Raw genomic sequence first — 14661 nt, 5'->3', positions numbered from 1 at the left:
CAAGCATACAGGCATCAACTCTGAATGTGCAGTGTGTGCAACACCTGTGCCTGCTCAGTACTGCTTCTACTCTGATTTTTATTTTCAGTAATCTTTGAAATACCAGAAACTGTCTCACTAGAAATCTCCTGTTCCATTTCTCTTTGTCTTAAAGTGCTGTTGAGATGCTCATGAGACCATGTGGCACAGGCTGTCTGTGTTTATCTGGCTCTGCTTTCTATTTGTTCTGCAATTATCTTGTGAAACATTGTGTATGCTTTTAGGCATGTTTTGGTTTTGGTTTTTGTTTTTTTCCCAGCTCTGCTCATCTCCTTCTTTTGAACATGTGTACTTACTCTTTTCTAATGGAAATAATGTCCTGCAAAATCTTGGGTTGAGGGAAAGGGAGGAGCTGTGTGTGAGCTCTTTTCATTACACTGGAAATGAATGTTCATCAAGTTCCACTGGAGAATTTTCACATAACAGTAGTCTGGAGATGAATTTTTTGTCTTTTTTTTTTACAGTTCTGCCATAAGTATCAGCAAAATGAGCTCAAAATCTAAGTACAAGATGTTATGGTGTGGAATATGTCCACCATGTTTGCACAACAAAGTTGTTTTTCAGTTGTATTAGCCCTAACTCATCACTGAAAAGGTTACAAGCTACTCACCCATACTTTGTCCCAGCTGCATGCACACCATGAATCTTGGCAGTTTGGGCACATGTCCCCATTGCTCTGTTAATATTCAGTCTGGTGTCCCTCGTTTTGATGAATATTTTTGTCAGCTTCTGTGGAAAATACCCCAAAATTATCAAACTTACTCTTATTTTCGGTCAATGCTGAGGGCCATCCACTGTGCCTACAAAACTTGCATTTCAGCATCCAATTACCCAGCTGAATGCCCAGTGACACATGAAAAGCAGCTGGCAGCTCTGCAGGACCAAAGGCACAGTTTAGTTACAGGTACTTGTTCATTGCCACAAATTCTGGCTGCCTTGCTGTTTCATACCCCCTTTGACATGTAAGAGGATTTATCAGATAGATTGACAAGAAAAAGAGTGGGAGAAAGGAAATATTACCCCTGGTTTTTCTGGGGGGGGGGGGAAACTATTGCCCAGACAATTTCATCAATGCACCTGAGGCTGTGAGAGGAGTCTGAAACAAGCTCTGAACTGCAGTGAGTGTGAGAACATCAGCCCTCTCCTCTCTCCACAGCTGGGACTGTGGTGTTGATGTGACAGAGTTGTGCACCCACTCTGAGGTCAGCCCTTGAACAGAGGAACTTCTCAAGGTCCTGTCAGTCTGTGCAGAGACACAAACCTGCACCTCCTGGTCACTCACTCTGTGCCTATTTTGAGCACTGAAGACCTTCCATTTACAGACTCAGCTGCAGTTTCAAAATAATCCAATGGAGCTGGATTTTGAGCCACTTTAAGTCAAATACCTAATTTGGATTAAAATAAATCTTGATAGTTTGAATCCATTATTTCTCTTTCAGTGATTAAAAAGTTCCTATCCAGGCTGGTTGGGAAAGCTGTCTTCTCCTTACCTTCTTGACAAGAACAAGTATTTCCCTGCTTATCTCACTCAAAATCATCTATTTCACATTCATCATCTGAATTCAATTAAAAATAACCTGCAGCTGTAATTGTTAAGGGCTGTTTTTAACTGAACTCCCTTCATCCCAGAGCATGTGGGATTTCCCCCTACAGTTTTAAGAGCAGGTGGTCAGTGGGAAATTCCTATAAGCTCCTCAGTGTAGGGTTGCTCTTGAGGGCTGTTCTCAGAGTATCAGATGTGATTTAGCATTCATCCCTCCAAAGCAGAAGACTGATTACTTCCCCCCTCCCCTTTCTATCAATACTTGACACAAGCTATGTGGAAAGGGGGGCTATGGGATGCAGACCCACCCTTGAGTTTTCCAGAGCATGTGCAGGCTATTTGCAATAGCCAGAGCATCCTCCTGCAAATCAGTCTGTGCAGCCTGCAGTGCAGTGCAGGGGCAAGATGTGCCACAGAACCATTCTGGTTCGTTTTGAACATACAGAATAGAAGTTCCCTGAAAAACTTGTGTGACTGGCATGGTTTATATCATAAAACAATTAAAAGTGAATGGGTTTGGAGAGTATGTAAGCATTCATTTGTCATCCATCTCTTATTGTTAATGGGAAGCTTCCTGTTAAGAACTGGGTGAGGCACTGCCTTGCAGAAATGTGCACAAGCAGCGTGAGAGATTCTTGCTTTTGTTTCTGCTTTGTGGGAACTGTGCAGAGTCTGCAGCTCAGACTGAACTTCTGCAAAATCCACACCTCAAGTCATGGAGACAGAACTTACCGTAGATGAGAAGATGTGAATTTGGCTTGAGTTGTCTCAGCTTTTCTATTCCCTGTTCCTTTTCCAGGAATCTTGGTAAAATGTCCTAAACATTTTTTTTCTGTTTAATTAGAGTGAGAATTTTTTAATTTTTTTTTTTGGTGGAAACTCAAGGCTCAGTGGTTAAACTGTCAGTGGTGCTGACTAACAGCAGAGAAAAATGTTAAAACTTGTTACTCGTTCTTTTTATTCAACTTGGCACGTGAGGAGAAATAGTTTACTCAGAGAAAATTTGGCAAGGGAGTTATCTTGATTTCATTCAAGGTCTTTGAGTGTTGTAGTGAAAATGGGTTTTGATTAGACAAAGTCAAAAGCCCTTGAAATTCTAATATGTACAATGTAAGAAGTGGAATCCTTCTCTTGAAACTTGTCATCACTGTGTAAATTTGAGCTCTTGGTACCTCTTACACTGGCTTTGAAAAGGCTTGGAATCCAAGAGCTGCTGTTAGAGAGAAAGGCTTCTGCTGTCTGCTGATTTATTTGGCAACATGGGCTTTCATTTGTGGTCCAAGACAGAGATATGCTGTATGGGTGTATGTCCCACCCCACTAAAACAGGAGCATTTTGCTATAACAGGGAAAAATGCTTCCCCCAGCCTGCTCTGAATTTGGGATCTGCTTGCACATTCTGTCATTTTTCAGCTTGAGAAGCCCTATTTCTGCCCCAGCTAGAGAACTTGGTCTCCCCCTCCCCTGCTTCCTCTTCGCCTAATGCAACACTAAAAGTGATACTAACTTAGAAAGGTACTTGGCATCCAAAATAACACACCCATACTGGAGCTTGTCCAAATTTACATCTCCAAAGCAACTAATCCTATGCCCACTGATGACTTTTCTCAGTGACAGTCCCTGAGATCCAGGGATACACCTTCGCAGCCATTCCCTGGAGCGCAGTGCAAGGTTTGGCTCCTGTTCCCAGGTGTCCCTCCCAAAGCCCAGCTCAGGTGGGTAGCTCCATTGCAGTGATGCACAAGTGGTCACAATCACAGCTGCAACCATAAAACCCACCTCGTGTCACTTGTGTTTTGCAGGGCTTTCCTTGCATGTGCACATCTGCTTTGTGTGTCCCCAGGCCAGCTCTGTCCCTGCAGCATGGGCTCTGGGACAGGAACCCAGAGCTGCTTCCTTCTGCAGCAAAACCACCACAGTTCCCCCTCACGCCAGTGGGAAAGCAAAGCTTGTAAAATGAGTGCTTTTCCAGGCTCTCTTTCTTCCACGCTGAGACAGACCATGACATTTTTCAATTTTAACAACAGGCAAGTGGATTTGGTGATTGGCAGACAATGAAGTCAGATTTCCTAGGGCTTTGTCTGGTGGATAATGAAGGGCTGGTTTGTTGAGTTGGTTTGGTTTTGTTTGGGTTTTTTTTCCAGAACTTTCTTTCCCCTACTGCATTATATTGGGGCTGCAATGTAATAATAAGTATTTTGTATGCAGAGCAGAGAGATCCCCTGATGGACAAAGGGATCCTCTGCTGTTTAATAAAATAATCTCCCCTGTGGCTACTTCTCCTACATCCTAGTTTTATAGATGTTCTCATTAAGATTAATTTAAATCTGAAGGCTGAACTACTTCTTGCATCCTTCCCTTTAAATAACATAGGGCACTCGTGTTTTCTAACTACCTGATCACCAGGCAGAATAAAATTTGTAAGAATTGGTAATTTTCCTGAGCATCTGTCAGCAGCAGTGGGAACTAGCCAGTTCCAAAAGGAAAGCAGGGAAGTTATAAAGGCAGAGGGAGGAAAAACATGTTATTACCATCTTCTTTAAAGCTTTCTTTCAAAGACAGTACCTCCTTCAGCTGAAACCTTTGTAAGGAGAAATGGAAACAAAGCATTCAGATGCTGTCACAGTGCACCAGACCCTGCAGAAAGACATTTAACTGTTGTCTGGAGGTCTCTGTATGTGTGCCCTAGGGATGCAAACTGGAGCACATACTTTTTACTGATGCTTGAGAAAACGGCTCAGTTCTTGCAGGTCTGTCTCTCTCTAGTGGCTTACATTTCCTGTCCTGTTCCCCAGCACCACCACATATCTCTCCCATACAGAATGGCTTTCATTCACTGATTCCTAGAAGGTCTTGCCAGGTAAGAAGAGCTGCAGCATCTGGATGTGCATACAGGTCTTGTCTGAGCCAAGGCCCCACTACAGCTGCTCTCTGCCCCTTTCCATCTCTGCCCAATACCTCTTAAGGGATGTGTGTGCATCTCCTAGTGCTGCTTGAATCCCAAGCTACAAGGCTTTACAGAACCATCCAAAGCAGTCCAGTAATGTCCCTTTAGTCTGTGCTGATCACATGGTGATTTCAAATGACTGGAGCATTTCACATTTTTGTGTAATCTCCTTAATGTGGGGGCACTTTGGGAGCTCTCGGATTGCAGGGAGTTCAGGGTAACTTGAACTTGTTGGAACACCACAAGTTTCCACAGATCTGAGCATGGGTGTTTGGTGGGGTTAGGAGCTGCAATACTTGCCTGGGAATGGGGAAGGGAATCAGTAGGTCCATTTGCCTTTCTGCTGGAGCAGGAATTTACTGAATGAGTAAGGACAGTGGCTGTCACCTAACAGCCACCTTGGAGTGATGGAGGCACAAGGAGATCTGCATGTGGTCTTTTGCAGATGTGATATTTCTGGTTGAAGTGGATAATGATGCTGCCTGAGAAAGATAATGTAGGTATTTGCTGAAGAGTTGGACTTTGTTTCACAAGGTTACTATTCAGGTTTTATTGACAGCTCACTGACACACAGATTATTATGCAAATTCTCAGAAATGCTTATCTGTGGTTTGTCACTGATGATCTATTCACAGCTATAAATTCCTTGCCTTTATAAATTTTCCTGCTTTGGGGAGATGTAAAATGTTACAAGAGTAAAAAAAATGTGTGTTTAAGTGTGGTAGGTACCCTGAATTTCTTGCTCATTATGTTTCCTGGTAGTTTTTTGGGAAGCATTTAGGTTTCTGGTAATTTAGTCAAGAGTCAAAAGAATCGATTGATGAGTAAAGACATGAAGCAGTTCTGATAAAAGAGACAGCTAAGGAGTTAATAACTCCAGCCTCAAAAAAGTGAGAGAAAGGGGAAGAGAAGTCCACTAACTAATGAGTGACATGGAAAAGGTCACTTCCTGCTCACTTTCTCCCAGGAGCTGGAGCATAAAAGTAAATTGGTGGCTGTGAAGTGCAGAACAGTCGAAGGGAGAGTGCCTGCAACTTGCAGCTCTGCATTTCTTTCCTCTTTCCAGAGTTGCTCTTGTCACACTGAGCCATTACATGGTGTAACTTGTTACTAGAGGAAGCTGTGAGTACAAAAAGCCTCTTCCAGTTTAAAATTTGGTAACTAATGAAAGATATATGACTGGGTTATTAAATGCAACATTAACATCTCTGACTTGACTCTGACTATTCAGCTTCCCAAAGCTGGAAGACATTAAAGAATGATAAAGTGGTGCAGGTAGGGTCCTGGTGAGTCTGGTGTGCTGTATCCCACCCCCTTAACCCAAGGGTGAGTCTGGTCCCTCTCCTTTAAGCTTCTCTTAAGGGTCCAACAGAACAGCAGAAAATGTATCAGCTGCAGGATTATGGGACTTGCAAGGCTCAGCAAGAAAGATACTGCTGTGGTTGAGATCCCACTATTCTCAAGGGGTGCAGAAGGAAGCCTGCACTGAAAGCTGGGTTCAGCCCTCAGGGCAGATTTTGTGTGTGGTGATTTTGTGATTAGGGTGATGTAATAAACCTCAGCCTCCCTTTTTTCTTTTTTTTTTTGAGAAACTGTATCTCCTCCTTGTCCATCCTCTAGCTGAAGCCCAGAGCATGAGTCCTTGCCTTGTGTTTGTCCTTGGGAAATCACGAAGAGAACAAATGCTGAGCCCAGGCTGAGTCTGCTCCAACAGTCAGAGAAAGAGTTTGCAGGGTTATGTGGGACATCTGGGGCTGAACACAGCAGTGACAAAAAGCAGAACACGCTGAAATACAATGCTGAATGCGTGTTGTCTGGCTGCAGAGAAGCTGGTTCTCCCTGACACATCAGCTCTTGGAACAGCAGACGTGAAGTCCAAGAGGTTTCCAGCTACTCCCAAGGCCCGTGGACATCCCGTCCTGCTCCGTGCTTGGTGGCAGGGTCGGGGCTGCAGATGCTGCCAGCACCCTGCCTCTGCTGACATGTGGGAGAGATGTGAGGAAAAGGAGCTTGCTACCTTCAATAGCTAGACTGTAGCTGATTGTCAAAGGCAGCCTAATTTAATTAGAGTTGAACTGGATCTTTATTTAATGAGATCTGAGACTAATTAATTTTTGGAGTCACAGTACGAAAGACGCTTTGTTCCTTCTGAATAGGTAATTAAGTGAGGCATATGCAGACAGTCAATGCTCTGCTGCATTTGCAAAGGGTTTGTTCTCCTTCTTATCTTCATCTTCTTTGTATAAGCACTTTGGAATCGGGAATTAATTGTTTTGTTGCTAATGACGTTGGGTATAATTATCTTGCTTTAGAATGACAGACTTTGTCCAAGTCATGGGTCATGGATACAGAGCAGAAGACAAGCTGCCCAGGATGATGAGTTGTGTTTGAAATTCCCAGAGCTAAACCTATTTTTGCTCAGGAACAGTGGCCAGCTGGGATCCACTGCAGAGTGGCAGGTGACAGCATTTCAAACCACCAGCTCCAGCTGGATTTCCAGTGTGGACAAGTTCTCTTTCATGTGGTTTATCCTCACCTGGTTCTACCAGAGTAGCATGGTCACACCACAATATTCAGCTGCCTGGTTCTTGGAGAAGAAGATTTTTTTTTTTGTCCTTTTTCTTTCATTTGTACTGGCACTGTGGGTACCACTGCACTGGATCAGAACAGCTTGGCTGTTTTGATCCTCACGCCCATAAAAGCCTCGGGGGCTCCAATGTTTGCAAACACAAGGCAGCACCTCCTTAATTGAAGGAACATTCATTTGCAAGCCAAGAATTAATATTTTGAGTTCTGATGTTTATGAATGAGTCTTGTGTGACTTGTTCCCCATTGGCACCCGCAAATAACCCACAATGTTCAATATCTAGCAGGTCATTTCCATTAGAAAGCAAACTTGGTGTTTGAGCCCAGCATTTCTTAGCATGTTCTTGATGAATCTTTTTCATTTGTGATGCTCAAGACAGAGGCTCATGGCTGCTGGAAGCTGAGTTAGCACATAGATGAGAACAACTTTGATTTTTCTGAGGACCATCCTTGTCCTGGCTGTTTTGTGGGCTCTCTTTTCTACCTCACTGCCCATTTATGTACATCATCTATACCTGGGAGGTATATCTGTATGAGTCTGCAAGGAAACCAGGCGACATTCACAAGACTTTTCATCCATCTGCACATGCTCTCTGTTGCAAATGCTCAGTCTTTGAAGGCTGTGGGTTGGTACAAGATCATGGCTGTATGATCAGTTCAAGCCATTGATATAGTGTATGTACTAAAATTTCTGAACTCAGCTCAACCCATTAATCAAAAAAAAAATAAAAATAAAAATTGTAACTCCTCGGTGATCCAACCTTTTGAGAAAGAAAAGGAATAGTTCATACTGACAATAGATAGAAGCTAGGGCAATGAGAGTGTGTCCCTGTCAGGATATTACATTGCCACATCCCTAGATTGATTTCTTATTTTTTTTTCTCCCATCCATACCTTTGGATGTCTCATGTTCCAATGCCTTTCCAGGATCATAGCAAAACCTCTTCCAGCAGGCTGCTCCAGAATGGCATATTTCAGACTTGGAGCACAAACAGGGAATGCACTGTCAAACCATTTCAGCCAAGCCTAGTTTCTACACTGACATATTCAACTTTGGAGGAGCCCTGTGCTCAAACACATCTTCAGAGAGTCCCTACAGCCTTGACTTTGAGACTCCAGCCTATCCTTTCTGCTGGGGTCTGTCTGTGCTGAATGCAATCTGCTATAATCATACTTCTTTATCTTTCATTTCTTAAGGGCTGCTTTCCTATTCCCTGACAGAGTAATTATTTTTTTCCTACTCTTATGGACCTCTTTCTATGCTTTCAGAGGTCCAAACCTCTTGGATTTTCTCCAGAAATTCCCCACAAGAGGTATCTGGTGCTCTTGCCTGTAGGGCACTCTCTAACCACAGGCAGTCGCCTGTGTTGGCTGGCTGCCAACATGGCAAAGCAGTCCTGGAAAATTTTATCTTCATTTCATTGAGACTGGACCCAAGAAAGCCATGCTGGTGGCCACACCAGCTGTGTGCCCGCTGTGTGCGACCTTGGCCCATATGGCTCTTGCAGGGCAGGGGATGTCTGGAGAAAGGGGCTGCTGTTCCTTTGATCCTTTCTTTGTGGCAGTGACCACAGGGCTCTTTGCCCTTTCTCTTACCCTTTCCAGCTCCCTATTCCAGCTCTGCCCCTCTCCCTGCTCCTGTTCCTGCACTGCTGGGAATTCTTGAGCTGCCTCGGGCAGGGAGAGGTGCACTGGGCTCGCATTGATGTGGCAGCGCGGGAAGGCGAGGTGAGGGTGCCGAGGGCTGGAGCAGGAGAGCCTGAGAGCAGGTGCACTACGGTTAGGGCATATGACTCTATCCACTTAATCACCTCTGAGCAGGTCTCCACCTATTCCTCCCTCTGCTTTTCTGGAAAGTTACTGTAACTTGCATATTTGTGATGCTTTCTGCTGCTGCAAGCAGGATAACTTGTTTACTTCTGTCCAGTCAACTGCAAATAACTTGCTTTTGGTCAGCTGCATCATCTAAGGACAGCCTGAATCTGCTGAATGGCTTCCCCAGCCTGGCTTGCACAGTTCTTGACCAGTGTAAAGTGCAGGAGTTTCTCCTACAGCTTAGGGTTGGTGTGACCTGAGAGGATGGGGAGTGCATCATGAGGCACACTGTGAGCACAGAGCCCTGCAGGAGCAGACCTGGCCGATGGAGAGGATGGCAATGCAGTATTTGCAGACAGATGTGAGCCCCTGTCTGGCCTGGCCTAAAGCCTGTGCTAGACTGAGCCATGGCCATGTTGGAGCTGGGTGTATTGGTCTGAGGTCTCAGCCAGACTCAAATATCTGCACAGCTTTGGGTCCCGAGCTCAATCTTGCCTGGCTGGGGCTGAGCTTGCCATGGGTCTGCTCAGAGATCAACAGGAGAACTCAGCATACATATTTCACAGACATGGCAAACTTGTCTACAGAATCTAGTAGTTGATCCATACAGATTCCTCACCATTAATCTTCATCTGGCATCACACATCTAGAGGTTAACAGTGTTGAGATCAGCCAAAATCAATATAATTCTACATTGAGAGTGTATCCTGGGTGCAGTGCAGCTGTCCTTGCTATGCAGGGAGCATAATTTAATCTCCCAGAGCGATGTGTTGAATTTATTGCTTGGGATGTTCAGTGAACGTAGGGTGGTGGGTGGGGAAAGTCCGGGGGTTTGATTCAGAATTTGTGCTCTATCTGTGAGTAAGAACATGCATCTGACTCAGAGCACACAGCTCCTCTTTGGGCTCCTGTCTTCCACTGCTTTCCTCCTTTCTTGGGCTTTGCAGTACAGAACTGGCTGGCTCAGAGGTGCAGTAAAGAAAGATAAGGAACAGAAATCATATTGAATAATATTGATCATGTGTGGGAAGAAAAGCAGGTTTTTATTTTTTTATGCAAGGGAGAAGGGGGATCATTCAAATGAAGAGAGTGTTTCCCTTTTAACCCAGTTCTTGAAAAATGCCACAGTGATTTAATCTCCTTAAGCAGATCCCCTCCTGGCTTCCTTTCAGGCATTTGCTCACAGTGTCCATGTCAGCCTCAGCACAGGGAAAGTCACTCACAGTTCTGACTCCTGTTCTAAGAGGGATTTCTGCATACCTGTTCCCCAGGCTGCTTGCTTGCTGAGCACTCCCCAGGGCATGAAAAGTGGAAAAATACAAAAAAGGGAAAGATACAGCTGGAGCCTGTGAATTAAACTGAAAACAATATCCCAGTGGCTAAAACCTTACTTAAGTCAGTGAGAATTCTTTTGTGACTAGAATAAGGACAGTTTTAGTCCAGACCTGGATCCATGTGTCCTGTTTATATTGGTTTTGGGGTACTTAAACCTCTGCTGCTTATATTTAGGTTTTAAACCTCATGTTGCACTGTCATCCATGGGCTGCTCTTGGCTCTGGTCACTTCTCAAATGGTTCCTGAATGCAACATCAAAGTCCAAACCAAACAGACCTCTGTGGCAGAAAGGGAAGACATCAGTTTTCATGACCTTGGCAGAGATAAATAAGACTGTGCTCTACCCAAGGGCATAACTCCACATATGGCTCTGGAAGTCTTTAGGAGGTCTTTGGAGAATGCTAGACTTTGTTCTGCTTCTTCCTTGAGGCTGAAGCCACTGATAATATTCTGCTGTTGCTTTCCTTATGGCCTAAAGTTGAACTAGAATGACAGAGCAGGATTTTCTGGCTCTGGGACCAACTTCAAGGAAATCATCATGGAGAGTGGCTTCTTTTCATGCATGGTGTCTCCTGCAGGGTTATTCTCAGTGTGCATGTTATCACCTTGTGTGATATATAATCACCCAGAGGCTAGGACATGCAAGCACACGGTTATGAATACCCACAGAAACACTGTGATCCCTTGCCCTGATGCCAGAGATAAATACTTTGACTCTGGACTCTATTATATTCTCAGAACCAAACCACTCAGCAAACCTGCCTCGTGATTCCACTCAGCCCTGTCATAATGATTTTAGAAGAAAACCACAAGAAACGTGGTGGTTTTGGGTCTTTGTCAAAGCACAGCAGAAGAGTGTTGGTTGATTACTTTTTAAAAATTCATTTTAACGTTACGTTCAGAGTGAAAGTCAGGGCGTATACCGAAATGTTAGAAATGTAAAGAGGGTCTTACGTATAATTGTGGTGAGAAACCACTGGATATCATTTGAAAACTTACTGTGGATGCAGGAGATGAGATAATTTAAATATAACTATGTGAAATTCCACCATGAAAACTGTATGTGCTTCTGGGTTACTCTATCCTCTCCTAGCTTTCTCTTTTGTCTAAAAAGCCCTAATCTTTCTGGTACACTAGCAAATATAAACATTCACAGTTCAGTTCTGTGAATTTAACCTTTTCTTCTCCTATCCTCCTTGCCTTGCGTTCCCCAGACACACAAACACAAAGTGGCCCATGGCAGTTACCTGGAGAGGACGTGCCCTCCCCTCCACAACTGGCCATGGACGCAGTTGCAGGCAGCTGCTGCGAAACCAAATCCTTTTGTGATGAATAACAGCTCTGGAGCTCACCAGGCATCTGACTATGACTGGTGTAGGGATTGCTGAGGTCAGTGGCAGCGTGTGCAATTACAAAACACTGGGCAGTTGTCCAGGTGGAGGCACAAGCACAACCCTACAGCTACGAGTGTGCTTGAGGCTCTGACAGGACAGGGCTCAGGACAGGGGAGTGTGGTGGTGGCAGCTCGGGCAACTGCAGCTGTGTCTTGTGACACTGAGCAGAGCTCTGGGGAAGGTGACTGAGAGGCTCCAGGCTTGCAGCAAGCTTCTCCTCCTGGGCTACCCAACAGCCTAAGGGCAAGGACAGCCAGCCCCAGCTGTGCAGGGAGAGTTGGTAACCATGACCCCAGCTAGGCCAGATGAGCTGCTCTGGATGGTTGGGGCACTATCATGCCTTCATCCAACCCTTTTCCTTGCTGAGATAATTATTGCAGCAGGCATGGAACACAATGGGGGCTTTGCCTTCAGATGCTGACCACAGTACGATGTCTGAAGTCCCACCTTTCTTCATGTGGATGAGAAACTGGCCCATGAAGTGGTAAAGCTGAAACACTCACAGGGACTTACCCTAGTGGGACGTGTGTGGTGTGAGAACAGCCACAGCAAGAGGCACCAGGCAGGTTGAAAGCACATTTAGCATCCATACCAAAAAAGCCCAGAATTTATGTCAGAGTCCTTTCCCAATGCTGTAACATGCATCAGGTGTTCTGAATTGCTCATCTTTCTTTCAAGTCCTTGTGGGACAGCAGCATCTGGGTTAGAGGCCACCAGCAGGTAGCACTGCTGTGGCCCTCTGTGCCCTGGCACAGGGAAGTTTACAAGAGGTGTGACACAGCAAACGCCTCCTCAAATTAATAACAGGATCTGCTTCATGTGCACAGGATCCCATCCTCTTCCCCAGTGCTTTAAAAGGAGTGCAAAGGGCCCCAGTGAAGCCAACCTTGCACACCATAGATGGAGCTTTCTTACATCTCTTTAACAGTTGGAATTGTGAAATATTTGTTGCATCTGTAATTAGGGAGTAGAACAGATGGCTAAAGCTTAGTTATAATTAAAGTCTAATGCACAGGAAAATAACCCAATGCAGCCGGTGATTCAACAGCAACCAAAGAATTTTAATTCTTTCTTTGCTGGGCTTAAGCTTCAATTGTAGGAATTGGGACTTCAGGGAAAGTCTGTTGCATCACTTATTACATAGGAACATGGCTTTATATAAAAGGATGGTGTGGAAATTTTTGATTGCTATGTATTAAGTTATATTGTGTGGTCTTGCCTACCTTAGTAACTTGAAATCATGTGTGAAAAAGGCATGTGAATTGTTTTAACACAGAATCTGCGTGTTGCAATCTGTTTTAGAAGAGACTTTCCTAAAACCTGTCTGCCTAGTCATTGATTGCCAATGCTTCAGGTTAAGGTATTTGGAAAGAGGCATTAATTAGATGCTCTTAGACAGGAACATATTTTATTTCTAAATATGTTTTAAAAGGCTCTTTCAGAAATATCATTTAAATCACATTTAGCACCACTTTCAAGTAGTGACCTTATGACATGAGAACTGGAAGCAATTGAATTAGCTTCTCATTTCCTGAGAGGCAGGAGACCAGATTAGGAGTTAGCATCAGGCAAAGAAACATGGAGTGGTGTTACTGTGAGCTTTGCAGACTTTGGAAGGGGTTTATATGTTTGGGGTTGGTTTTTTGCACCCTACTCTTATTAGAGCAGAGGGAGGTCTATAATACATCCTGCCAGAGGTATGTGAAGCCAGCTGTCCCAGAAGGAGAACATGAACAGTTCCACACCATTCCTGGAGAAAACATTGAAGAAAAGTCCTTATGAGCATTCCCCTTCCTCATCTTCTGAGAAAACTTAAAGGAAAGATTCCCCTGTATCTCTTTGGGATGTAGGGACATCCATTGGTACATTAATGATGCACTTGCTGGGGCTACAGTTGTCTGGAAGGTTTAAGAGGCATCCCCTCCTCCCTTTGCAGCAGGATGGAAAGAGCATGTTTAGTGACAGGTTTTTCCCCAAAGCTGTCATCAGCCTTGAGTAGCCACTGCTCTTTCAGAACCTGTCCCTGGAGGACCTGGGTGGCATCTCTTCCATAGTCAGCATGAAGGGAACAAGGAATGCCAATTACTTGATGTTTATTGATGTTTATAGGCATGCAGACAGCCCATAACTGCTCAATGACTAATCAGCATCCCTTGCATTTTGGTTGTTCCTCAGTGCTGTCTGAAGCTACAGCAGGTTTTGGTGCAGGAGTTATGTGTCTCCTCTCTGGGCTCCACAGGACTTGTAAAAGATGCTATGTTTAGTGGAGTTAATGCTGGGAATCCTTGAGCAGCAGGCAGGTGGTGTTAAGGTTTCTGAACTGATGCTGTTTGAGCAACTTGTGCCATGCTTTGGAGCCCTACCCTTAAGAAGGGTGACTTGGGGGAAAAAATCAAACAAAACCACCAACAACAAAAAAGCAGGAATATCTTCCATCTCTGCACTTGTCTCAAATGTGGACCTAGGGGCTAAAATACCCTTGCTCTTCAGGGCTGTTGTACTCCTGCAAGACAGAGCTGATGGCTGTTTTCACACCCACACAGACCATGGTCTCTAAGTGAATCTGGAGCAGACCCTGGAAAAAGGTATGGAAAGTTAATGGCCACCATGAAAGGCAGGATTTGGCTCATGCAGCCTTTTAATGTATGGCAATAGGATGGGGAATAGAGGGACCTATCTCAGTTTCACTAAAACTCATGGTTGCAGGACTTTTCAGGAAAGTTAATATGCAGGGAGAGCAAAAAGCATTCTCTTTCACCCTTATCCCTGCTCTGAAGTGGAGTGTTTTGACCTGTTACCCCATAGGATAGCAGCAGTGAGACTTGGCAGTAAAGGTCTGTGGAGCATCTTGGAGCCAGTCCCACTGGTTCCAGGAGTTTTGGGAGCCAGCTACCAATAATGCCATGGGCAGGGATCCCCAGATGGCAGGGATCCCCAGGTGACAGGGATCCCCAGGTGACAGGGATCCCCAGGTGTGACAGGGATCCCCAGGTGACAGGGATC

The sequence above is a fragment of the Parus major genome, chromosome 9, assembly GCF_001522545.3.
Source record: "Parus major isolate Abel chromosome 9, Parus_major1.1, whole genome shotgun sequence".
NCBI lineage: Eukaryota > Metazoa > Chordata > Aves > Passeriformes > Paridae > Parus > Parus major.
This window is presented reverse-complemented; position numbering follows the sequence as displayed.